General features: G+C 39.9%; 1 protein-coding gene across 1 annotated transcript in view; it reads right to left on the reverse strand.

The window, feature by feature from the left end:
• Window positions 1-25,344, reverse strand: part of LOC116062249 (zinc finger protein 469) — a 211,206-nt gene that overhangs the window by 67,671 nt on the left and 118,191 nt on the right. Inside the window, exon 4 of the mRNA XM_031316917.1 lies at window positions 16,169-16,218. The gene's annotated coding sequence lies outside the window, so the exon portion shown is untranslated. The remainder of the gene's footprint in view (window positions 1-16,168; window positions 16,219-25,344) is intronic.

Consider the following 25,344-nt stretch of genomic DNA (forward strand, 5'->3'; position numbering starts at 1 on the left):
GATTGTGAAACAGAGATTTATGCCCCTGTAGAAGCCACAAGTCTATATGATATCAACCTTGTTTTAAGAAAAACATGTTTTATTCACAATGTCATGGTAAAGTACAACACTACCCACAATCCTAAGCATAACAGCGACATCTCTGATTGGTGGAGCTCGCCGTTACCGTGAAAATGGTCTTGTCCCCGCCCGGGCCACATCGCTACCTGGATGTGTGATGGCTAGACGAAAAAAAGGGGACACGCCGAATCTCTATGAGCCGCAGCCGAGCCGTGAGATTCAAGAATTTATTGTTTTTTTCATATTCAAACTGTACACAGTTAATTTCTCGCATAAAACAGTCTGAGACTGTCCCGGGTGGGGAAGGGAGGGAGGAAGCCAGTTCAGCCTGCTGGAGAAGCTGCTACAGTGCGTAGTGATGTGCCCCGGCCCTGGGCAAGGGAAGGGAGGAAGGGAGGGAGGAAGGGAGGGAGGAAGCCAGTTCAGCCTGCTGGAGAAGCCGCTACAGCGCCTGTCTCCTTACCTTGCCCTTGACCTACGCGCTGTAGCAGCGATGATGCCGAATCTTTAGATGAGCCGCAGCTGAGCCTCGCATGATTGAACCACGCTTATAGTTAGATAAAGTTGTGGGGAAATGAGTGGTGAAATAGCAGACGAAAATTGTAAAAGGTTTCATTACATTACATGTCATTTAGCAGACGCTTTTATCCAAAGTGACTTACAATTGCTATATATTTCAGAGGTTTTGCTATATATTTCAGAGGTTCCAGGTACGCCTCTGGAGCAACCAGGGGCTAAGTGTCTTGCTCAGGGACACATTGGTTGATGTATCGCAGTGGGAATCAAACCCGGGTCTCCCACACCAAAGGCAGGTGTCATATCCACTGCGCCATCACCACCCCACCTGTTGTTGCCTGCTGCTACTACGGTAAACTCCCGATCTAGATTCTAGAATTGATTGCTTTTTTCTAGGGCTGGACCCGAATATTCGAATATTCGAATATTCGAATATTTGTTCGGTGGGTTGGTATTCGATTTGAAAATTTGACATTCGAATATTCTTTTTTTTTTTTTTTTGCACAACCTGGCAAGCCCCTCCAAACGGTTCTCATTCGCGCTTGAATATGTTCGAAATATAATACTCTCTTTTACAATTTTCTTATATAGCCTAGCCATTTTAATAGGATGAACAACCCAACCTCGTTATACTTAATAAATATATTTGCTTCTTCTTGGACTACTAAAGTGTTCCTGCTAATGGGAGTATTCTCTGGCTAGAGCACAGAACAGCGCAGTTTGCATGGACAGAAGTGCATGCCTGAGCTTGTATTTTGGGTTAAGCTGCGTTGCTTTGACATTTTGGAAAATAAAATAATAGAAACAAAATGTATCATCCTTTTTACCCGTTATTATCAATCTAAATTAATCTACTGCGAAATATAGGAGACTTTGAGATTTTACTGGGACGTCACGTCACATGCCCCAGTTAAAACGCCCATGAGTTACCGTCACGATTCAGCGAAAAGAAGACAAAAATGCCGAAGACTTCATCTGTGTGGGAGAACTTTAAATTAAGTGAGGACAAGACAAAGGCAGAGTGTCAAATATGCAATTTGAAACTGGCCTACCACAACAGCACATCAAGCTTGAGAAATCACCTGAGTTCTGTAAGTAGAACGAGCTGCTTTTATCCGCCATTTACATGTGATAAAAATGTGCACTTAATTTTCATGGAAAATAACGTGACTTGCGAATAGGCTACGGCAGTTAATGACGAACAGTAAAAACGTAGCCTACTGTAGCCCAACCTGCACTCCCTTGTGAAGTTGTTTGGATGAAAGGTTCTCAAAATAATCAAAATGCAAACAAACAGACAGACACATAGAGATTCCTGCCTTTATTAGAGATAATAATATGTTAAGCCCCTTCTCTCCAAAGCTTCGAATATTCGATGCTCATTACTACCGAAGCTTCGAAACTCAAAAAATGGTATTCAGACCAGCCCTACTTTTTTCGTCTGCTATTTCACCACTAAATTCATTTCTGAGACTGTTTTATGCGAGAAATTAACTGTGTACAGTTTGAATATGGGCAGTTTTACAAAAATTGATGGCCAATTGCACATTTGCTCCGATATGTTGTCGGACTTGGAAGCTCCAGTCTTAGGTGACAGCCAGCTGGCGGTGGCCGGGATCGCTTGCTTACTGGTCGGCCAGTAATGCTCAGAGACCCCCCTGTCAGCTGGAAGTGGTTTTAGACCCTCCCACCAGCCGTTGGGCCATGCCTCCTCATTTAAATTGACACCTGTCACTTCTAAATGAAAAGCTTAATGTTAAATCAAAATGTAAAAGGTGAATCTTAAAATGTCAATGTCAAATGTAAAACATAAAATTCAAAAGATAAAATGTCAAATTGAAAATTAAAAATTATAAAAGGCAAAGGCTAAAATAAAATGATTTCTTTTTTTCTATTTGAGATTTTAATTTAAGTATTTCCATTTAAGCTTTTACATTTCACATTTAATTATGGCATGATTTTTCCTAGTAGCGTAGTAAAAAAATACTATTTTTAATTTGATCTTGCTTCGTTTTCTCTTTGGACTTTCAATTTTAATTATGAATAAATATATCCTCCATATCATGGTTCTGCTAGAGGAAGGGTCAGGGAATCACTAAATTCATCAGGCTTCATCCTCTGGGGCCTGTGCATATCTGTCCAAAATGTAAGGGCAATCATCTGATAGTTTGTGAGATATTTCAGTCAGGACTAAAGTGGTAGACTGACTGTAAGCGAACCTACTGGTCTCTTGTTCGAGTTACATCTGTAATTTGAGAGACCATGATCACCAAATCTGGCATAGTGACCATCGGGACAGATATACATGTGATGTAGTCTGATGATTACTAGAAAACAACATTTCCTTAAATCAGGAGTGGGGGCTTTTTTATGACCCCTAATCTAGGAGGTTGGATGTTCTCTAAGCGCATCATTATTTACTCTGCTGGATATGATCCCAGAGGACCTCAGGTAAGGGGAAATGTTTTTGGAATGAGTACCATGACATATAGTGTCCATACACACTCATTGGAAACTCTGTATTCCAGTTCCAGTTAAGAGTAGGGCTTATGAGCATCTGCAGGGGGCATGACAAGGAAAATAAAGGATGACGGTGGTGATTGGAAAAAGAGGAAAATGGTGGGTTGTTATTTCATGAAGTTGAGGTTTGGAAACATTCACAACAAGTAAAATCATTTAGTCATCACCAGTAAGGTTTGCTATACAATGGCACAGGGCAGAAATACATTCCTGTAAAAGCGATGAAGTGAAATCACTGGAAAATGAATCAGCCTGGCTTGTCTTGAAATATGTCAGTGAATTTAACATTCTTAATGATAAAACAAGCATTGTTTGGCTTCTTACCGAAAGACTGACCTCCCAGTTTGAGTCACATTTGATACCCCAGTCTCTTTTCTCCTGAAAGTCACCTCCTCAGTCCCCAAAAACCCACATAATATCCAGATCTTGTATGTCTTTTGGTGTCTAGAACACCTACTTGTCTGACAGCATTTATCCCAGTTTAATACTGATCAACACCTACTCTACAGTCAGTCTACACAGTCTAAATATCACACTACCACAGGAAGGTGCTTCTATGGATAAAAGCCTGAAGGTGACATAATGATTTTGACCTTATCATATCACTTCATACAGGTACACTGTCAGATCAGCATATACTCAAAAAACTCTTTATAACAGGGCCCACTTAAGGAGAGGGGGAAAAATGGGTTACAGAATGATGAATTACTCAAAGTCCACCCTGATGAACCATAGATAAAGAAAAATACGAGTATAGCCCTCTAGGTATAAAACATGCATGTGCGTCACATGGGTGATTTCAGCAGATAATGACTGGAATCTAAGCCCAACAGCAATAAATTCTTCGCTGGGTGACTAAACTAAAAGGCAAAGGAGTTTTTCTGTGAAAGAGCATGTGTGAGAGAGAAGGAAAGAGCGAGTGAGAGAAAGAAAAACAGAAATTGAGCCAGAGAAATCAAAAGTTCTCCCATTGGCCTTTGCTTGCAGTAACACCTGCTCCTACTATCATTTGCCGCAGGAGACAGGCATACGAGTTGATGCAGGCAGTGGCTGGAGAGCCATGCATCATAACACTACAGCACACACCACATCGTAGCCCCGCAAGAATCTACTGTATGGACCACTTATATATTTAGATTTTAAGCGTAGTAGCTGTAGTTTAGCTATGACTTCACATGACTGACAGTTCATAAACAGTGACTTCAATATCCATCTTTATGACTTATGAATGACCTGAAAAAAAGCACTGCAGTGTCAAGAGAACAGTGGTGGAATGAAGTATGAACAGGTCTTGTTTTTTCAACAGTCGCATTCCCTGAAGCTAGAGGTTTGTGCCTCCAGATATATATATATATATACATATCTTATAAGTTATAAAAGAGATGGAGAGACTCTTTTCCCATGCTCACTATATGATATATGCTCACTAATGACATACAAAATGTCATTAAAAAAGGACAACTTATGGAGACGTATATTAGCCATGTATTGTAATCAGAGCCATCTGACACCATTGTTCTCATTTTCGTTGTGATTCACACAAGTGCTGCAGCAACTGATCTTTCCAGCTCAGGATGGAGTGGCATATATGCACTGGTACAGGGGATCTGTCTTCTCTGTGGGGTACAGTATACTGTAACATCTGTATCACTCCATATAATGTATGTACTGTAACCACAGACAGTCAGAAAGCTTGGGAGAACTTCAAAAGATAAACAGAGAAGTTGTGAGCAAAAGAAAGTGAAGGTGAACTCAAGGAGTAGAAGGGTGGAGTAAAGAAGCAGAGAAATGTGGGGGTGCAAGGGAGCTTCCTAGATTTGAACACCACATGAAAGGGCAACTTGTACTCATTCTTATGCTCATGACAAGAAATAAGAGTACCACAATAGGTGATTCAGATTTTGTGTGTAAGAAAATGTTTCTTTTCTTAGGTACATATTACACTACACAAAAAAATGACTGTAATGCAACGAATGCCTTTGTGGTCAGTCTACACAATTATATTTCCCCTTTGAGTGTAGCCGTTCAGAGCAGCTACTTCGTAGTAGCAGTTGACCATAGTTCACATAGTTTGGAAAGTGGAACAACATACTGTAGATCTATGTTTATATCTGTTTACCTGGCGATTTTTGATATGAGGGATAAAATGATCGCCACTATAACTTTCCAGAATTGTCATGTCCTTCCTCATAGCATTATTGTTTACTATGCAGTGTTTGATGATTCTTCAAACATATGGATCTACAACTCAAACCAGCCTTCCTGGATTGTATTCATTGTCTCACTGAAACCTGAAGCAACACGCACCAACAAATGCAACCCTTTGCATTGTTTTTTTCCCCTCAGCGCTATTTTTGGTCTGAACGCCTGGTAACTCTATGTTACTACTTATCTCCTAAATATTCCAAATGATACAATCTCAGTTCATGCTTTTCATTAAATGGAAATTCTAAATAAGTAGGCCTACATAGCACTGAACATAAGTTGCACTCAAGTTACACCATCTAAAGTACGACCTACTCTCTTTTTATAAACACACTGCAATGACCTATAATACCACAGAAAAGTAGAGCACAACCTGCAAAAATAAAATAACACGAGTACAGCTACAGCATGGTTTAAAATATTTTTGGTTCCATAAATTCCCTAAAAAACATTTATGTAACCAAATCATGCAACTTTAAGTCCACAAAGTCCAAAACAAAGATCCTGAATACTACTGAGATGTCAAGAAAAGTCTTGTAGTAACTTAGAGCAGTTTCCTAAGACACCTACAGTCTGGCCTTTGGACCACTTGCAGTCACTTTATCTGCCCCCTACTATGTTGTGGGGGTGGGTTGCACAGGATGGGGATGAGACAGGATAGGATGAGGACGTGCAACCTAAATATGGCTCTTGCAGCCTAGGCCACAGGGAGACAGAGAAGGGGACCACAGACCTCGGTAGCGTACAATTATCCAAAACAAGAGAGTCAAGCCAACCTCCTCTCACTGAGACTCACGACAAGAGCATAACAGAGTAAAGCCAACACAATATTTTACTGTCTTTTACCCCCTGGATCACATAAACAGATCTGTGCATATATGCAGATGTGTATGTCTGTATTTGTGTGTGTACTACACACACATATGCCTATAAACAGACACAGTTGTATATACACACACATTATAATCCACTGAGTTTACCTCTCTTTATACCACTTGGAAGGTATTTTATGTAAACATATATCAACACAGCTAAATGCATCTCACAAATGTCTTATCATTAAGGCCCTTAGGCAAATAGCCAAACTCCAATTACACCTTGCTTAAACATCTGGGCATGCACAGTGTAGCACAGTGCTTGCCCAACTTTTTACAGTACCCATACCCTTTCAGACATTTAACCTCCAGCTACCACATTCTTGTAAGATTTGTTTTTTTTTCGCGTAACCCCTACGTCACTTCGTGCACCCCAGTTTGGGAACCAATGGTGTAGCATATGGCACAGAAGATATAAGGGCTCCTCTGCCTTTGGAGTGAATTACTGGAAGTCAAAATGTGAAAGGCTGTGAAAGGAGCTGGCAGCTACTGGCATTCCTTCGGACTGGGGGCCTACAGAGGGAGACAACACTCGGACCTGCACTGCACAAGTACTCATGCTTGCAGCTCTACCTGAGAAGCCCACACAAGTGCCATAGCTTATCCCTGTGGTGACACATTATTTGCATAGATGCAGTGCATCAGATCAGTAGCGTTCCATTCCACATCAGACATGGAGGAGATCCAGCTTGATGCATCTAGGCTGGACAAGCTTGAGGAGGCTCAAACTTTTGAGGAGGCCCAGGATGGGAAAGAGATCAAAGGCCCGTCGGCACGCTCTGCTGTGTATGCCGGCTGGACTCATGAACATGTTACAGATGAGCAGAGGCGCCAGAGAACCATCTGGGGTTATATAATGGTACAGAGTTCAAGGCACAATACTGTGGACATAGATAACACAATGGAGAAAACAGAAATGAGTGAAACTGGTCATTTATGGGACAGCTAATTCTTTATGGTACAACTAGTTGTTGTTTAATTGTTGGTAACAATTACTTCATAGTAGCAGTGAGGGTGTAGATGGTCATTAAACTGGTCAATAATGACAACTCTTTGTGTAAACGAGCAAGAAACTAATTAATCATTTGCATAAATTTGCTGACGTGATACTGACAAAAGAATATAGTCATCCTTCTATCAAAACATTTTCTACATATGTAGTATATTCGGCTTGCAAATGATTTCAACATCAAAATGGCAAATCAGAATAAATTAATGTGTATTAGCAAATCTGTTAAAGTAACTTTTAATGCGTTTTTTAATTTGCGTTTCTCACTTTTTCACTCAGTGTTTCGACCTGGCTGTCGTCTCCAATCCTCCTTGTATGTCCAATTAAACATGGTTACAAATTCACATTCCCACTTCCTATATTTTGAGACTCTAAACAGGAACGCCTTAAAATACATATTGATCTAATCTTGTAATCCAAGTAAGAACAGATGCAATTTGACTGAGTGATATCTAAAAATAAGCTGCAGATCCTTGGTAAATCTTGTTCAGAACATTCATTGCATCATCTTTATGTTCAGCTTCATCACATTTTGCAAAACAAACAAAGCTTATGTACTGTCATCATAGCACTTAAGGGGAAATTGTGATGAGGGTAAGATAGGCACATGACATGTGAATGCTTTGTTTGACAGACCATGGACCTTTGCTGTAGCACATAATTCTTTCATTTATAAAGTATGTGTAAGTGTGGACAGTACTAAGAGAGCCAGTGAATTACTGTGGTTGTTAGCATGTATGTCCCTGTACATGTGCAGAAAGTAGTGATGATCTCACCTTACCGTGGAAGCAATATAGCAAGAATATCTTAACAAGCCCTAGCTTGGGGTTGATGGTATCGTTCATATCGTGTCATCTGAGGAAATGAATGACAGCAAGGAAAGGGGAGCCTGTGAAAAGGGTTTACAGGTCATGGTAACCAATTTAAGTTTAAGTGGTGATAGGGATTGGAAACCATATTATAAAAAAATAAATATCACACGTTAAAATGTAATTTAACTTTCAGAGGTGCACTAAGTATACCCAATCAGCGACCAAAGAAACAAACGAAACACTTGCAGTTGGTAATGGTTAGGGTGTGAGGGCAAAGTAGTAGCTATGGGCTTGAAAGTATGTTTTTTGAAGCCAGTAATCTCAGCATGGTACAAAGACTTTTGACCTTTTAATAACGTTTTTAAACAAATGCTGTACATAGACCAGCAAATTCGCTTTTGGCCAAAATATTGCTTCCTCATTAAAGAAATGTAACTCATCAGCTACTGTAATAAACAAAATAAATCACAAAAAAGGATGTTACATACGTTGTTTAAGGTGAAAAAAATGTCAAGATCTTGTCGACACAAAATGCAAAATGCCACTAGTTGAAGGCAAGGCAAGGCAAGGCAGCTTTATTTGTGTAGCACAGGGCAATTCAAAGTGCTTTACATAAAACATTAAAGAGCAGTTGAAAACAATAAAAAATAAAAAATATGAGATTTTAGGATGCTAGTGTGGGATAATGTATAAGCCGTTGCTCTATACATGTAATCCACCCGCAATCTTTGCCGTTCCCAGAACGGCCGGTCCCAGTGGTCTTACTTCGTAATTCTCTTTATATGCTTACATAGATTGTCATACAGTTCCAATTTTCAAAAATGTAACTTCAGTAACAATTACAAATATAAAAACAGATAAAATATGAGAATAAAAGTTACAGTGCAGTATAAAAAATGCCTTGATTTAAAAGAACTGAGAGTTGCGGCGGACCTGCAGTTGAAGCATAAAGATGTAAAGTTCTGCTCTTCTAACTACCGCAAAACTAAAGATAAATAATATGACCGACATTTCTAAGGCCTGTAGTATATTTGTCTTATTATAAACAAGTGTAAAGTGGGAAACTAGAGAACCAAGATAATCTTCTTCAGTTCTAGTTAGTTATTAAACCCTGAAACGTCTCTATTGGCCAGGAATATGAAACTGACACTCATACGATGGCTTGCTAAGAAAATGTGAACAAATACACAGCAAATCAATGTTAACATCACTGCTTCAACAAACATGTTTTCTATCTAATTCACTATGGTGTTTTGCATTCATATCACAATATATATTCATTATATAGAGCCATTACACGACTTGCTGGTTACTGAAGACAGAAACAAACTCAACCAGAAGGTCTTGTATTGTATATGTGCTACAGTTACATTTTCAGTGGTTAAACATTTTTTAATGAAGGGTTGGGGTCAACGTGCTGCAGTAGGCTTTGAAGGTACTGTCTTGCAGGGGCGTTGGCTTTGAGTCACTACAGTAACTCCCAGGCTACAGGTCATTCATTCAAATATCTAAACAAAACGGAACAAAGTCAATAATGTATGTCTAGGCAGTCATTATATTCCTCTTCTACATTGCTACATTCAGCTCACTAGAACGCAGCTCTCATTGCTGTATTACTCACTGTGGTCATCTTGTAGTTCGTAAAATCAAAGTTGCATAAAGTCTGTAATTTTGGAGACATATAATTTACCTGTTTAAGTTTAAAGCTAAGGGTTAACCCTTGGTATAAAACTATGCATGAGTTAACTTCCTGCTCTGAGTAATGCAGTGGAAGTATTTTCAACATTGTTGGGGTTTGGGTGACGGTGAAGACCGAGCCTGGAGGGGTCATCTCTGGGATACACAATCCTTAATTAACCTACAACAGTGTTTAAAGATGGCCTGGAATTTCCTTTAAAGATACGTAGCCTGTGAGGCGTAAAACAGAACCAACAAGCTGGATTTATGTTCACACATGGCCCAAAAATAACCTCATAAAGCTCTATTTCAAGGATGTAAAGAAAACCGCTGGCTTGGTTAAAATGACTTAAATACATGCATTCAGTGAGCTTGTGGAAAAAGTTACTCATCTGGACACCCTGCTCATTTAAGGCACGATCTTAACAAAGCAGAAAAGCAAAAAAAAACAACTCTTGTGTCTGAATGGGGCTTGAGGAAGATCCTGGTGGGATGGATAAGATGCCTCTGCTCTCTTGAAACTTTCAGGGAAAGGAACTTGTATGTCAAATTTGGGATATTTAGATAACAGATGCTTTTAAGAGACACACTTTTTTAATCTAATAAGTTCCATTGTTAGATGTGAAATAACTAAACGCAGAGTTTGCAGAGTGGTGGTGATATAGTATTGAATATTTGAATGCCTATATTGTGTTGAATTTCAAAGGAATGGAAAAGTTTAAACAACAAAGTGACCCTTTAGCAAGTACTTAGGGCAAACGTCAATATAGTTTCAGTTGACAGTGAATTTTCACAAAACTAGATTAGTCTTTGAATATTTTGAAGATAAGGGGTATTAAATAAAATCCCTGATATGTTTCATGATGACATATCCCTGATATGTTTCATGATGACATATGATGTATTCATCTCTGTGCCACAGTTCAGAAAAGAGAAAGTGTAACTGATTAATTAGGCACAAGTTCTTATGTGCTCCACAGTGTAATGTAGGTCAGAGATCCACACCCCTCTTATACTAATAAACCACTTGTCTGTCACTAGCAAGCATTAGACGGGAGTGGCAGCCTGCACCTCCAGGCATGAAACTGGGTCCTATACCCTCAGGTTTGCACGCCTTGTGACCCCCAGAAACACTCTCGCCTGTCAATCACCCAGCATGCTCTCAAGGAGGGGAGGGTTAGTGAACAGGGAGAACAAACACAATATCAAAACATCCGACAGGTTAAACAGACTCCCCTAAAAAGAGCCTCTTCTGGATGGCAAACATTAAATACTACATATGTTGGATTGACAGACGCTAAGACCGCAGTTACAGATGTCAAAAACAGGACAGGTAAGGATTAGAAGGTAAACTGCCAGTAGAAAGTGTTACTATGGATAATGATAGGTTTAGGTAGATAGAAGTATAGAGTATCATTCTCACTATGGCTGACCTTAAAGATCCAAACATGTCTCAAACAAACAACGTTTATATCAAATGGCATTCCCATCAGCTGTACTTTGTGTTTAGTGCTATAAATGTTAGCATGGCAACATGCTAAACTAAGATGGCGAACGTGGTAAACATACCTGCAAAACATCAGCATGCTAGCATTGTCATTGTGAGCATGTTAGCATGCTTACATTAGCAGCTAGCATACAGTAGGTGTAGACTCATGGGCTGCATCTCATGGCCCTCATTTGATAGTTCCTCGACTCCTCGGTCCTCGGCTGAACCAAAAGTTGTTCTGTCCCTCCTAGGTGAAGGCCGTCTCGAAACTCTTATTTCTGCCCCGAGGAGCGTGCATCGAGGAGGGATCATCGAGGAGCTATAGGCGAGGATACACCAGAGCAGCCTTGACGGAAGCCGTGCAGCTGCAGGAGTTGCTTACTCCGCCCAAACAGTTGACGAATTCATATGACGCTTCAGAGGAAAGGACGTCACATACACACACAAAACACATTTGCTCGTTCCTCGTGTCTCTCCCGTGCCTCCTCGGTGGGAGGGACTAAGACGTGAGGAAGGGAGGCAAGTGGAGGACTCGAGGAGGCAATTCAAGGGCTATGAGATGCAGCTCTAGTCTTGTTAAGGCAACGCAAAGCACTTGGTTAAGGTTGGGAAAGTGGAATATAGTTAAGGTTTGGAATACTTGATTAAAGTTAGGGAATGATCAGGGTCTTGGTTAAATACTGGAAAGGTCAACACTGACTTGAGACATTAGACAGGGAAGGTTGAAATGGGTCCACCCCCAGCCATTGGCATGTATTTCTATTGATAATATGAATGTAATTCCAAGAAAATACAGGGGCTGCGTTTTCTCACTGTTTCCCAGAGAAAGGAGTGGTTATGTATTCATTTTCTCTTGTGAGAATCATCAAATTATTATTGCCAAGAAATTGGTGTTTTACAAAGCAGGATAATTCTCCTGCTTCCCTTTAAATTCTGGAGAAAACAGCTATAATGACTCATTCACACATGTACTTATATTACTTTATTCACACCAGTTATTTGAATGATTTATGCTCAAAATCAATCAAACAAATCCACTAATCCAGCCATGAACCTTTACACCCACACCTTATCAGCTGACCGGAAATTTTCACCAGTGAAATGAATAATTTGCATTCTTTCTATCCTTTCCCCCTGTTTATAAACTAAACACATTTTTCCATAGGCCCCAGTTACCCAGCATTACCTCCATCAATTACTCAGTCCCAAATTACACTCTGTCGTACGCTTATCCTTTGGGATACAAGTCGCATTCCTTGTATCTTATTTACTCTTCCCAGAAAGCCTCTTTATCACCCAGATACCTGTCTACCATCCTCTTTTCTCCAGTGATGTATGCCCCGTGTTGAGGTCTGTTTTTTTTTACCTTCTCTTTGAAATGAGGTCTAGGGTAGTGATGGCCTCTAGCTAATGTGGACATACTGCAGTTCGGATGTCATACTTTCCAGCAGAGCAGGCTATTAACAACCATTTTTCTCATGATTTGTCTCCAGAATATGGCTTTTATCGTAGCTGCACAAGGCATTCCTTCCGATGTGTGTTTGTGTGTGTGTTTGCATACATGTGAGTGTGCATATGCACAGTGTTTATGTGTGTGTTTTCATCTGCAAAGGTTTGCATTAATAAAAAGGTACACATGTTTTAGAGTTTGATGTTTTTTCACTTTGTGTTTTAATGTTAGATTTATCTTGAGCTAATCTCCATCATCCTAGAAACCTTGACCATGAGGGAGGCCCAGATACTCAATCATTCACACCCAAGAGCGTGGAGTAAGAGAGAGAGTGAGGAGACTCTGAATCTGTTGTACTGGTTTACAGTTTATGTCCTGTCCCCTGGACCACCACCTGAAACACATCCATTATATCTCCCCCCTGTTTGCTAAATCCCGGCAAAAATTCCATGATATCATTTTCATAAGCTATGAATCACCCCACGCTGTCACACCATTTGACATAGCTTCAAATGTTTATCACAACTTTTTCATTTTCACCCAAATAAACAAGAAAAAAAAACTTTACCAGCGAAGGGAGTCAGTTTTTGTAAAAATGGAAAGGTTTAGATAAAAATATATTTTTTAAGACCTCACAGACCTCGCAATTATACATAATGGTAATGAGGTAATGGGAAATATCTAGACCAAAAAAGTGTGTGCAGAGAAGCTGTCAAAGTTTGAAGACCTCAGAGGATGAATCACTTGCTGTTAAGAGATCTCGGGGCACAATAATGGGGAACATCCCCAGCTGAATCCTCTTGCACCTCCTCTGGGGAAAATTTGGAACAACTCTTGGATACAGTGGAAAATGAATTAAAAAAATTGTTCCTTCATACTTCCATACATTACTTACTGTTTGGAAGTGTGGGAAAACACTTACAAAACGAACACTGAACCTACTATAACTTAATATATTCATCCTTCAAAAGAGAGCCTTAAGAATTGTACATAAAACCACTTACAGAGCACCAACTAATCCACTTTTCATCAAACTAAAAGCACTAAAATTCAGAGATATTGTTGACTTTAAAACTGCACAAATGATGTACAAAGTAAATAATCAACAGCTATCGAACAGTATCCAAGGGTTGTTTCAAATGAGAGAGAGCAAACATCACTTAAGAGGAACTTTTGTATTTCAAAGGAAACTTATAAGAACAAATGCTAAATATCACTGCATCACAACCAAAGGAGTTAATTTATGAACAGCTGCAGTGAAGAGATGAAATCATGTACAACAATGAGCAATTTTAAGAGACTATTTAAAATGAATATATTGAATGGATACGAAAAGGACTCGAGGTGTTAGTATTGTATACTAACTGTATGGTTCCTGGGCTTATATACTAAGTCTAGTTTGGATGGGTTATTATTCGGTTTGATATAGATAGACGGAAATGAAGAAGACAGATGGGAAAGAAAATAAAACAGTGTAAATGTGTGCGTTTATACATGTATGTATGCATCTGTGTCTCTGTGTATGCATTTGTTTATGTGAGTGTAGGTAGGGAGATATACGGTGTATGCGTATGTAAACACGTATAAATAAGTGAAGCAAATTGTTTTATATTTAACTAAAGGATAAAAATAAAAAAAGGGGGTAGGACCAGAAAACTTCTTCCTACTCCTTTTTGAACATTGGGTTTTCTTATTTGAATCACTTACAACAATTTTGGAAGATTGTGCTGAGATGTACACTACCGGTCAAAAGTTTGGGGTCAGATTACATTATGTGCTTACATAATTGCAAAAGGGTTCTCAACTGTTGTAGAAAGAAGTGGCTGATCTTTAATGCAATACCTACATTGTCCATTATCAGCAACCATTCATCATCATTCATCAATGTTCCAAAGGCACATTCTGTTTACTAACTGATATCATTTTAAAAGGCTAACTGAGAAAACGTTGGAGAACCCTTTTGCAATTATGTAAGCACATAATGTAATCTGAAAACTGCTGCCCTGGATAAAAAAACAATGCAATTGATCTCAGCTGGTATTCTGTCTATAATGGAGTGGAATGGAAATTTCACCCCAAGCTTTTGCCCGGTAGTGTACATGTCCTTATTTATCTGTTATTTAAATTTTATTATATATATGCATGTATTTTTTTTACATGTTCAAAATAAACTACAAACCTCCTACAACAAAATATAGCATATGAAAGAAGCAAACATTGTAACATGGCTGTGCATAAAGCAGTTAAAAACTAACAGTCTAGTTTTACTGCGGAGACCTAATAGCCTGGGGGGAATAATAAATCTGATGAATTTGGTGAGTAGGGAGAAGGATCCTGCATTAGGGGCAGAGCATGGCTAAGTCTTAGGGAGAGCTAAGGAGCCAGGCTTAAAAGTGTCCTCACTGCCTCTGACGTTCTTTAACCTCTTTTGCGGCTTCGAAACCTCATGTCTTTGGCCTCGAGTCACTCTCTATTTATGCAAGAAAATAAAGAAGAGAACGCTGCCCCTCCTAAATCTGTAAACTGCAATTAAGCTAAATTCCAAGTTTATTTCCAAATGCCGTCCTTGCTCCAGACCATGTGAGAGACTTGAGTCTAAAATTATCACACTTTTGGTCAGGAGGCCAAGGCGAAGCCAGCGCTAGGACTGTCTTCTCACAGGCCACAGGATCACAACAATGCTGTGGATGGCTGAAACTATTGTAATAATAATTTGGATTGAAATTAAAACTCCTTGTAATACATCTTTTGAAGGAGCCACAAGAAAGTATGATAAAATGTGACTAGATGACACAGGGTTCACAATGTTTCTAGAGTGCAGCTATAGATGCTGCTTATGCATTCAACAAGACAAAAAGAAAACAGAAGTGAAATGTAGAGACAATGTAATGACATCTCGATAATTAAATGAGTTATGTTTTATGTTCACTCAGCCCCTTGAAAGACAAAGGACTTGTGCAGTGAGACAGCTTAACTAAGGGCATCATGTCGGTTTAACTGTTTTATGTTAGCCCTTCTAACCAAAGGTCTGACGTCTGGAGGCAAACAAAACGCAGCCCATGCACCCCAGCACATCTCTCTCTCTCTCTCTCTCTCTCTCTCTCTCTCTCTCTGTCTCTCCATCATGTGTTTACACGTTGGTAGAGTAAGTGACAGGGCTGTAATCGGAAGTCTACAACCATGTCATTTGGAAGACTGTTGTCTTTTCCTGGGAGCGTGGTGGTCAGCTGAGAAAAACAAGATTTACATCTCGCAGGGAGGGGCAAAGGGTCAACCTTGCATTATCCCCTATTGGCTGTGGTCAGGGATGGGCGTTAACGTGTATACAAAAAGATGCAGACAACTTTTCACCCAAGGGAGAACATTTTATATCAAACACTGGGGAATCGTATAACTTGAAAACATGCAAAATAAAACAAACATATGCCATGCCATTATATACGAGGGCCTGTGTCACAATATTCCTTCTATTGTCACACAGTGTGTACTGTTTCTTTGGGAGTCACCAGTGGTTATAAACTTAAAAGGATTAGACCAGGTGTGTGTGGTTCTTACCATTAATGGCGTCATTTGTCAGTCAGCCTTTGTGTGAAAGAAAATGCCACCTATAAACAAAAGGGAGAGTAGATTACGGTAAAAAAATGGTTTATAAAATGTCAATCTGTGGTCTTGGAAAAGAAATCGGGGTATTTCTGAGGTTATTTTGTGAACTCTATATTTTTGTTTTTCTCTGTGATTGCCTTTGATATTGGAGCAGTTTTCCACTTTCAATTGGAAATAAAAAATAACAACCAGCGCATAATTAAAACTTCCTCTATAGAGTTTTTATTACAGCTTTATTTATTTCTTCACAAAATGTATTGTTTATTCTTTCTAAAACTATGAGAGGTTTACCACCACAAACCTTCTTTCACCTCCTGGAAAGAATTATACAGAGAAGAACTCTATTTCTCACAGTTTTGCCTAAACCTCACCTTTTGGTTAAAGGATTGGGACATTGCTATATAAAGTGACCTTTTCATCTGCAGCCTATGAAGTATGCAGAAAAGACAAAGACTTTGAACAGTAAAACCAAATCCATGCAAATATTTGGTCTGTTACCATCATATCTGTTGAAATGAATAAACTGGCAACACCTTAGATAACACACACCCATAATTAAAATAGAAAAGGCTCTTTGAATTGATTAGTCATGGGCAAATTGGGATTCTGCTGGCAGATGGTATTAGTCACATTTCATGCTGTCTGAAGACAATCACAAAGCAGCACATTTAAAAATATTGTAATGTTCAAATGAATGCACAACAGTGCCTCATAAACAGTGCATGCAGTGCTGTTTAGCATCTGGCATTTTAACAGCATGGTGGGAACATCAGGGATGATGTGAGAAATATTGAAAATTCATTATCAACTTCCAATACCACTTCCACTCACCAGAGGAACTCAAGAGTTGCTTAAATTCTTCATTGTGTGGAAATGTTATCAACATATTTAAAACATTTTGGATGGAAAAAGCAGCTTTTGGTTAAAAAGCATAAAGAGTCAGATGCCCCAGCAGTGCCATGCCCTGTTTTTAGATGAATCCAGCCAGACAGACATGCTTAATCCTACACAGGTTCAAAGCTCCGCCAATGCACATGTGGCCTCAACCTGAATAGAGTTACAGAGAATAAAAGAAAAACACCCAAAGAACAAAAGAAGTCAGCAGAGAGAGTGCTATGAGTAATGTATTGATGTGTGTTGTGTCTCTGGGAATTTCTACCAACCATGCGTGTATGTAAGTGTGTATTTGCAATGGTAATATATTTCATATTTCTTTGTAGGGTGTAGGTGACCTCAGCAACCCTGCAGAGTGAAACAGACACCCCTGTTGTCATTGACTGGTGACTAAGATTGGGCATCACACCATGTTCATTCCCATGACTCACACAGCTACACTACCCCCCATGAGACTCACCAAAGAGTTGATCATCCACCAACGCAGGGCGCTTACTAAGACCAAAACATCAATGAGGAGGCATTCACACAGATTTAGAAACTATCAAAGCCAGACCTGCAAATGTGCATACACACAGACACACTTTACCCACGGCCTAGGACTTCTCACAAAGTAGCCACAAGGTATTTATATCCTAAACAAAAGCATGAGTCCAGCCCTATCCATCCATTAAATGCACCATGTGAGCTCAAAGTAGACACGAAAGCACCACTAAAGCCTTTTATGATCATACTCACTGCAAGAATTCAGAAACTGTTATCGCAAATGTTTCAAAAGCAGATGCATGTGCTAAATGAGACCACAATATGCAAAGGCTCCCAGGTTCAAGGTTTGTGTCCCATTTAATTGTCCTTTGGAAATATCCTGCACCTCCATCAGGATATATACATACTGTTTTCTCTCTAGATAAGAGAATATACTAACAGGCTGAGATCATACATAGACCGATCATGTATGAAAATAATTATCCTGTATGAAGAGCAAATCTCAAAAGAGTAAATCATAAAAAGGGAGTTCTAAAGTAGACTTAAATACATTATCAGAAATACAAGCTAAACACTCACACAGAAAGACATAAGAAATATTTCTGTTCATGTTCGACAGGAGACCTTCAACATCTGCGCCGCATATTGTTCACATACCAAAGGTTCCATATGAATAATAGCCATCTTCTTAGTGGAAGGTAAAATAGTTTACACTAATAACTAATCTTTTTTTTTAATTTAAAGCTTTTTTTGCACATGTAGTGTTTGGCGTATGATTTTTATACCACAACTTTGCACTTCTGTGTTTTTGAGATTGCATCTGAGTATACACACAGCAGAACTTTGCACTTGCAACTTTTGCGCAATAACCTTGTGCTCTAGGACCACCACAGCAATGTTAGAGCATGAAGGTAAACATTTCTCAATGAATTCGGCAGGGGAAAGCCCTGCTGGAGTGTGGCTGCATCATGAAGGCCAAATAGTGCTATACTCAATCTAAACAGTCAACGTGAGAGCTGGGGGACTCTCGGAGTTCACGGTTCAGCACGGAGATGTGGAACCCTGGCAAAAAAACAAACAAAATAGATCAACAGGCTGTTTAATAACAGCTGCACACATTTTCCACTCAGCTGACATCATGAGAAGAAGATTTGGATAACCACTATTCAGAAGTCTAATTACTCTTCTTTGTCTCACTTGTTGTAGATTTATGATTCTACAAGGGAACACAGTCACTCTCATTATGAAAAGAGCATGAACTATGAAACTCATATTTCATGTTGTGGAGAGACGTTATGCTAACATCATGTTTTCCCACCACAGGATTATGTGACTTAATGCCTTTTTCACAGCAGACATTCAGTCATGCCATAGCAGGAAAAGCCCAGGTGTAACAAATAACATTAATTATGGCTTTACTCCATTCAGGTGTGTCAGTGTCAGGGCCTAGGATCTGTGCATGCTGGCTCACTGACATGGCTAACTGGGTCCCAACAATGAAACACGGACATCATTAATGTTATTAGTTCCACCTGCACTATGTCTATGACATCTCAAAATGTATGCAGCAAAAAAGGCCTATTGCATAAATTGAACATGCAATTTTCACCTCTTTGTAAATGAAAAGATTACAGTAGCTATCATAGTCTACTGAATTTCCATTTCCTTCGTTCAGCTGGACAATGTGTTCATGTTAGCCGTTTCTTGTTGGAGGGGTACTTTGTTTTGTTTTGCCCTGACAAATCTGTAGCCCATTACATATCAGTCCCATTGATGTCTTTAGTCCCTTTCCGACCGGAGGGATCTTTGCAGTTCCTAGAACATAACGTTCCTAGAACCCTTTTTTTCTCGTGTTCAGACTGGACCAATTTGGGGATTATTAACTTCCTCTGACCACAGTTCCTGTAACTCTTTCAGCTCCTACTTCAGGGCAGGGTCTTTTTCCTTTTCCCTTTTCCGCATAGGAACCCTTAGTGACCTAGCAACATCTGAAACACAGACAGTACATATTCTTCACTGTCTGTTGCATTTGCCTACGTATGCTAACTCATAAGACAAACATCACGCATTCAACCAGCTAAGTGTTAATGCTAGTTAAACTTACCCGTCGTTTCGTTTGCTTGTTGCGCTCTGCTCTTCTATCTTCTTCCATCATATTAATTAGGATCATATTAAGCTGGAGCCTTTGTCTTCTGTGTTTCTCTGTTAAGTACTCCAGCCTAGTCTTTAAACACCGCTGTTCGAACTCCGTTCCCGGTAAGGCATGAACATTCCGATGTCCTCCTCCATCCTGGTTTGTTGTTGTATGTGGCGCTAAAGTCAAGTGACGATGCTGTAAAGACCGTTGCCGTGCTTGCGTCACTCCTTTACCCCTCCTACTAGTTCCTATGGCCACTTGGCCAGTGCGAATGCAAATGGCAAAACGGTTTTGGGGGAGAGTAGTTAGTAGAACTGTTTAGAAGTGGACTGTTCCTATAACTACATTCCTGTAACTACTTGGTCGGAAAGAGGCTAATGTCAGCCAACACTAATAAGGCTGTGGAAGTGGTTGCTATAGAAGCTGATTCACATTGATAAAACGTTCATTCAAAGATATAATATGTAATATTTCCTCATCACAATGTCTAAAATCAACTATAGGCCTACCTATGTATGTATATATTTTGTTGAGTTGTATAATAATTAAATTAAATTAACCCAAATATTTCCAACAATGTTCAAACCCAGAGAAATCTGTCATTTTTTTATCAAGGACACGGACCGTATCATATAACCTTTGATCCCTGTAGTTGCTTTAACTTCTGGCAAAACACGGGAAACACCAGATGATAGGACGTGGCTCATGCTAATGCTTGGTGGCTAATGCGAACGGTAACGTTATAACGTTACAGCAACTTTCAACACGCTCATGAATTTATTTTTAGAATGATTGTTTTGACCACGGACAACAACGCTGGGCTAACCGGCGATCGAATTTGCCACATGTTAGCTACAGTAGCTGAATTTGTAGTCGACTCATCTAATGCTAAGTTAGCTAGCTAGCACAATACAAGGCCTGGAAATAGCTAACCTAAATGGAATGCAGTTGTTTTTAAGGTTATCAATGACACCTGTGTTTTTCCATCTATGACATGCCAAAATATCTGAAGGGAAATAAGTCTTTACCTGACCTATTTTTATATACTAAATCCGAGAGGTTGACAATGATTCAGAGGTCTGGAACAAGGCTGAGATTACAGTAGGTAAGGCAACTAAAATAACCATTTTAGGTTAGAGTAAAGCTAAAATTATACTTGATTTTGTCTCATGTCCGCCCAGGTCTGCACAGATGTCCAGTGGCTGCCCAAATGTATGACTGCATTTGTGCATGTGTGGACGCATCTGCCTACGCAGACACACGTTGTATTAACAGAAACATATATGTGTCCGCTGTCGGCCCTGCTGTCCACATCCATGTCATTTTAGAGTATATCAGAGCCTTAAGGATTAGGTCAGTGGTTATAACCTTACTGACTTATAATTTATAACTTACAGCCAACCAATGCGTACTTGGTCTATTACTTGCCAAAGAGTGATGTTCACTTCGACCCCTCAGATTTATCTTGTGGTTTGGAACCATGGTTTGGGTAACTCAAGGCATAGTTTAAGCTATTATGAAATACCTTTATTCACCTTCTTTTCTGTGCGTAAGATAAGAAGATTGAGATGTTTTAATTACAGCACATAAGTCCCCCTAAAACAACCAATTATTGTTTTTACATTTCTATTTGTGTACGGTAAAAGCAAATAAGATACATCATATTAATCAGTGAATTTCAGGTGTTACTAGGTGTATTTTTTAACTTTTTTTGGACAGAGGGCCTGGCTAGCTGTTTCCCCCTGCTTGTCAAGCTAAGCACCTCCCGACTCTAGGTCTATACTTACTGTACAGACATTCTTTAAAAAGCAACTCAAAATGTGGTGTAGGCTCGGGTAATGATTCAATTTGGTAATGATAAAATGAGGGAAACCTTTACTCCCATGCTGGCATCATTTCAAGTGTATTTAGTGAATCAGGATCATTAAAGAGAAAGGCACACCCATCACCCAGTGTGAACGCCACACAGGTACCACAATATTTCAACCTGCGGCTGATACAGTAGCTATGTCTCTTTCACATAATTAATCTTGAAAATGGTTCAGGTCCATGTCTCATCTCTAATGTGAGGTGATTCATTAAAAGGTATCAGTTCTGTGTTAACACTGTCCCAAAAGACTTACTGGCACTACTCTTTCCTTATGTATCTTTAATCAGGTTCCAACAGTCATTACAGAAAGGAAAGGGAAAACAGTGGTACAAAGACAGAGGAAAGGGATTGAAGTATTGATTGGGAAAATAAAACAGTAGTGCCAACAGATGGAAGGTTTTGTCACTTCCTCACTGGGTAAATAAACAACCACACCGGATGTCCCAACTTCTCATTCACCCTGCCAGCTTTTCAGTCCCACCCTCCCTCTGTTCTCTCATCCAGAGCAGAAAGCAGAACCTGTATAATTGGTGCCTTTCCCAGTCAAATACACCATCAAAAACAAAAGTCCACTTGTCATCGCCACAAGCAATGATGAATCACACAAAACACCATGCATACGAAGGCACATATCAAAAGGCACACACTAGCACACATTTTACAGACTTTCCCAACAAGTCTATCACATTATTAACAAACATCTTACCCAAGCAAAGCCAGATTTGTTTGACTCATGAGGAATGGTTACTGTTAACCTTCAAATCAACCACCAGTGACTCACCACTGTCTGGACAATTGCAGGCTTTTAATGGCCTACAGGTTTTTCATCAGCATGGGCTAGCCATGACCTTTATGTTGCATTAGCACCCCATGTGGACCAATACAATCAGAGGCATGGACCACTGATGCCTTTCTTGACGTGTTACAATATTCTTTCTGGAAACCTTCACACACACACACACACACACACACACGCACACACACACACACACACACACACACACACACCTCATTATACCTTTAATTCGGACAGTCTGATGCCCTTGCCTTCCTACACATATTCACGCCACTGTACGTCTGTTTCCGTGTGTTTCTGCTTATTGTGCAGAGCACAAACAGACGGAAGTCTAAAAGTTCCAGAACAGCGTTCGCTAATGTGCTCTGAGTTTTTATGTTCCTCTAGAGCTCCCAACACCTTTTAAGTGTCCATGACACTTCCCCTTGCCATATACATAAGCAAACAGACCTCACAGCACACACATCCCTCAGCCCCCCAAGGGCCCTAGCTGCATCTTGTGAGCTGTTTGGCTCTCTGTCCAGATAATATAAACCATCAAAACACTCTAGTCCACAAACCCAGACTCCAGCCCTCTGGCTATGCTTTGGTTAACCTCTCTATCACGCTCAAGTCTCTGGGACCTGCTGTTGTCCAGACACAAACACACAACCCACACAGCCAAAATCGTAAACATAGAGTAAAAACCAGACTGCAGTACTGCTCCAGCCAGGCGCACACCAGAACAAAAATACTGATGTTGTCTATTCGTCACCGGTTAGTCCCTCAATGTCATTGTCCATCTCTGTAGTTATAATTCCCCAAGACATAAGTAGACAACCTAGCATCTTATAATGTGTGTTTTACCGCTTTACACTACAGCTCCTGAACAGCTGAGCTCTCCATATGAGCCAGAGAATCATGGCAGAGATCTTATGTCAGACAAATGGCAAAACAGATGAATCTCTGAGGGCGCATGAGAATGAAAAGTTATTTCCTGAACAAAAAACACATACACACTAAAAACATTATAGTTATCTAGTGCCAAAGAAAATATTTGCCCAAGAAGTTTAAACATGCTAACCAGAAAGTGGGTCTGAAAGTAACTTTTCTATGAATAAGCACCAGTTTGGCTGGACTGCGTAATTTCTAAACACACAGGACTTTATCTGTCATTCTCTCCAAGTCTCTGAGTCACAACAGGCAGTAAAGCCTCTACAGTGAGGGAAACACATGTCGAGCGAAAGGTTAAACCCAAGATAGCTCTTATATAATTGCACAAGGCCTCATAAAAAGGCATATAGTATTCATACACAAAAACACATTACACATGCAATATTCATGCTATTAAACAGATGTGCATTCAGCTATCAGATGTGGTTTTGAGAAATAATTTTCCTCGTCTGTAAGGCATGTGGTGCTAGGTTTGAAAGCCCTGCATGAAGTCGGTCTGACAGCTCCCAGAAAACAAAGGACTTTTCAGAACAAGAATCAATACTGATTGGCAGTCGGAGTAGGGCAGTCACCATGCTATCTGCTGAGAGGGCCGAAGCCCTTAGTCGTTTTGTTGTGGTTGTTTGAAAGTCACGTCCTGTTGGACAGCTGTCTCGCCAGTTTCACCACTCACATCACAACCAAACTGCACTAATCCCTATTTGAATATCTACAGGGAAGTCTATAATCATTCCAAGACAGATCGTCTCTAGCGCATACGTAATGTAGCCAGTCGTGGCGTGCTTCACTGGCCTCTCCACAGCTCTCTCTTTCAGGAGTGTATTCCTGTCTCTCATTCTTAAATATCCTGTGTGACCTTTGATACTCCCTGCTCTCTTTTATTTCCACCGCTTCATCAGCTGTGTTGATTAGCCGTTCCACAACAGGGCTGTTAGAGAGTCTAGACTACTGCAGACTGAGGTGGGAGTGCATACACACCCCACAACCACACTCACACTAATGTGTAATCTCTGAGCGTGTTGTGCCCCGAGCAGCTACACTGGGCGAGTTTTGTCTGGGTGGCTGTGGTATTCCACCACTGTGTGTCATTACGGCAAAGCTAATACCACTCTGCACACCCTCAGTGTGCCAGCATAAGTATTTGTATACATACACACATGCATGCAAATACACCTCAAACCACAAGCATGCATTTACATTAGAGCTCATCCATCTTGTCAGGGGGGGGGAAAAGCTTTGAACTGCCTGACCTTTTACTACCATGCAGGCACAACAGCACACACGTATTGCTATACTCGTGAGGACTCTTTTTGACACAATCCATTTTCTATCCCTCAATCCTAACTCTCAACACTAGGGCTGCAACAGTTTTTTTCATTGTCGTTTAATCTGTCGATTATTTTCTCAACTAATCGATTAGTTGTTCTATAAAATGTCAGAACATCTGTGTTTTCCAAAGCCCAAGATGAATCCTCAAATGTCTTGTCCACAACTCAAATATATTCAGTTTACTGTCATAGAGAAGCAAAGAAACCAGAAAATATTCACATTTAAGAAGCTGGAGTCAGAGACATTTTCCTTTTTTGCTTAGAAATTACTCAAACTGATTATCCAAAAATAATCAAAATAAAAAAATTGGCGATTAATTTATAGTTGACAACTAATCGGATAATCGATTAATCTTTTCAGCTCTACTCTCAAGACCTAAATATGGTCCTCACAGACATAAAAGTACGAAAGAACTCACAAACACACCATCTCAAATTATTCAAATTAATGTGACCCTGGAGACCCTGAACCACTATTACTCAGGCACAGCGATGTTATCTGAAATTCATGAAGTGCTCCTTGTTAGCACCCTATCAACGCCTCATTTATGGACCCAGTGAGAAGAACCCCCCCCCCCACACCCCCCCTGGACTTTGAGCAGACGATCAGTGAATACAGACCGTTAGAGACCTTCATTTATTACCTTTAGGGCTAAGCAGAGGGCACAATGTGATACGATGGTG

The sequence above is a fragment of the Sander lucioperca genome, chromosome 7 (genome assembly GCF_008315115.2).
Source record: "Sander lucioperca isolate FBNREF2018 chromosome 7, SLUC_FBN_1.2, whole genome shotgun sequence".
Lineage (NCBI taxonomy): Eukaryota > Metazoa > Chordata > Actinopteri > Perciformes > Percidae > Sander > Sander lucioperca.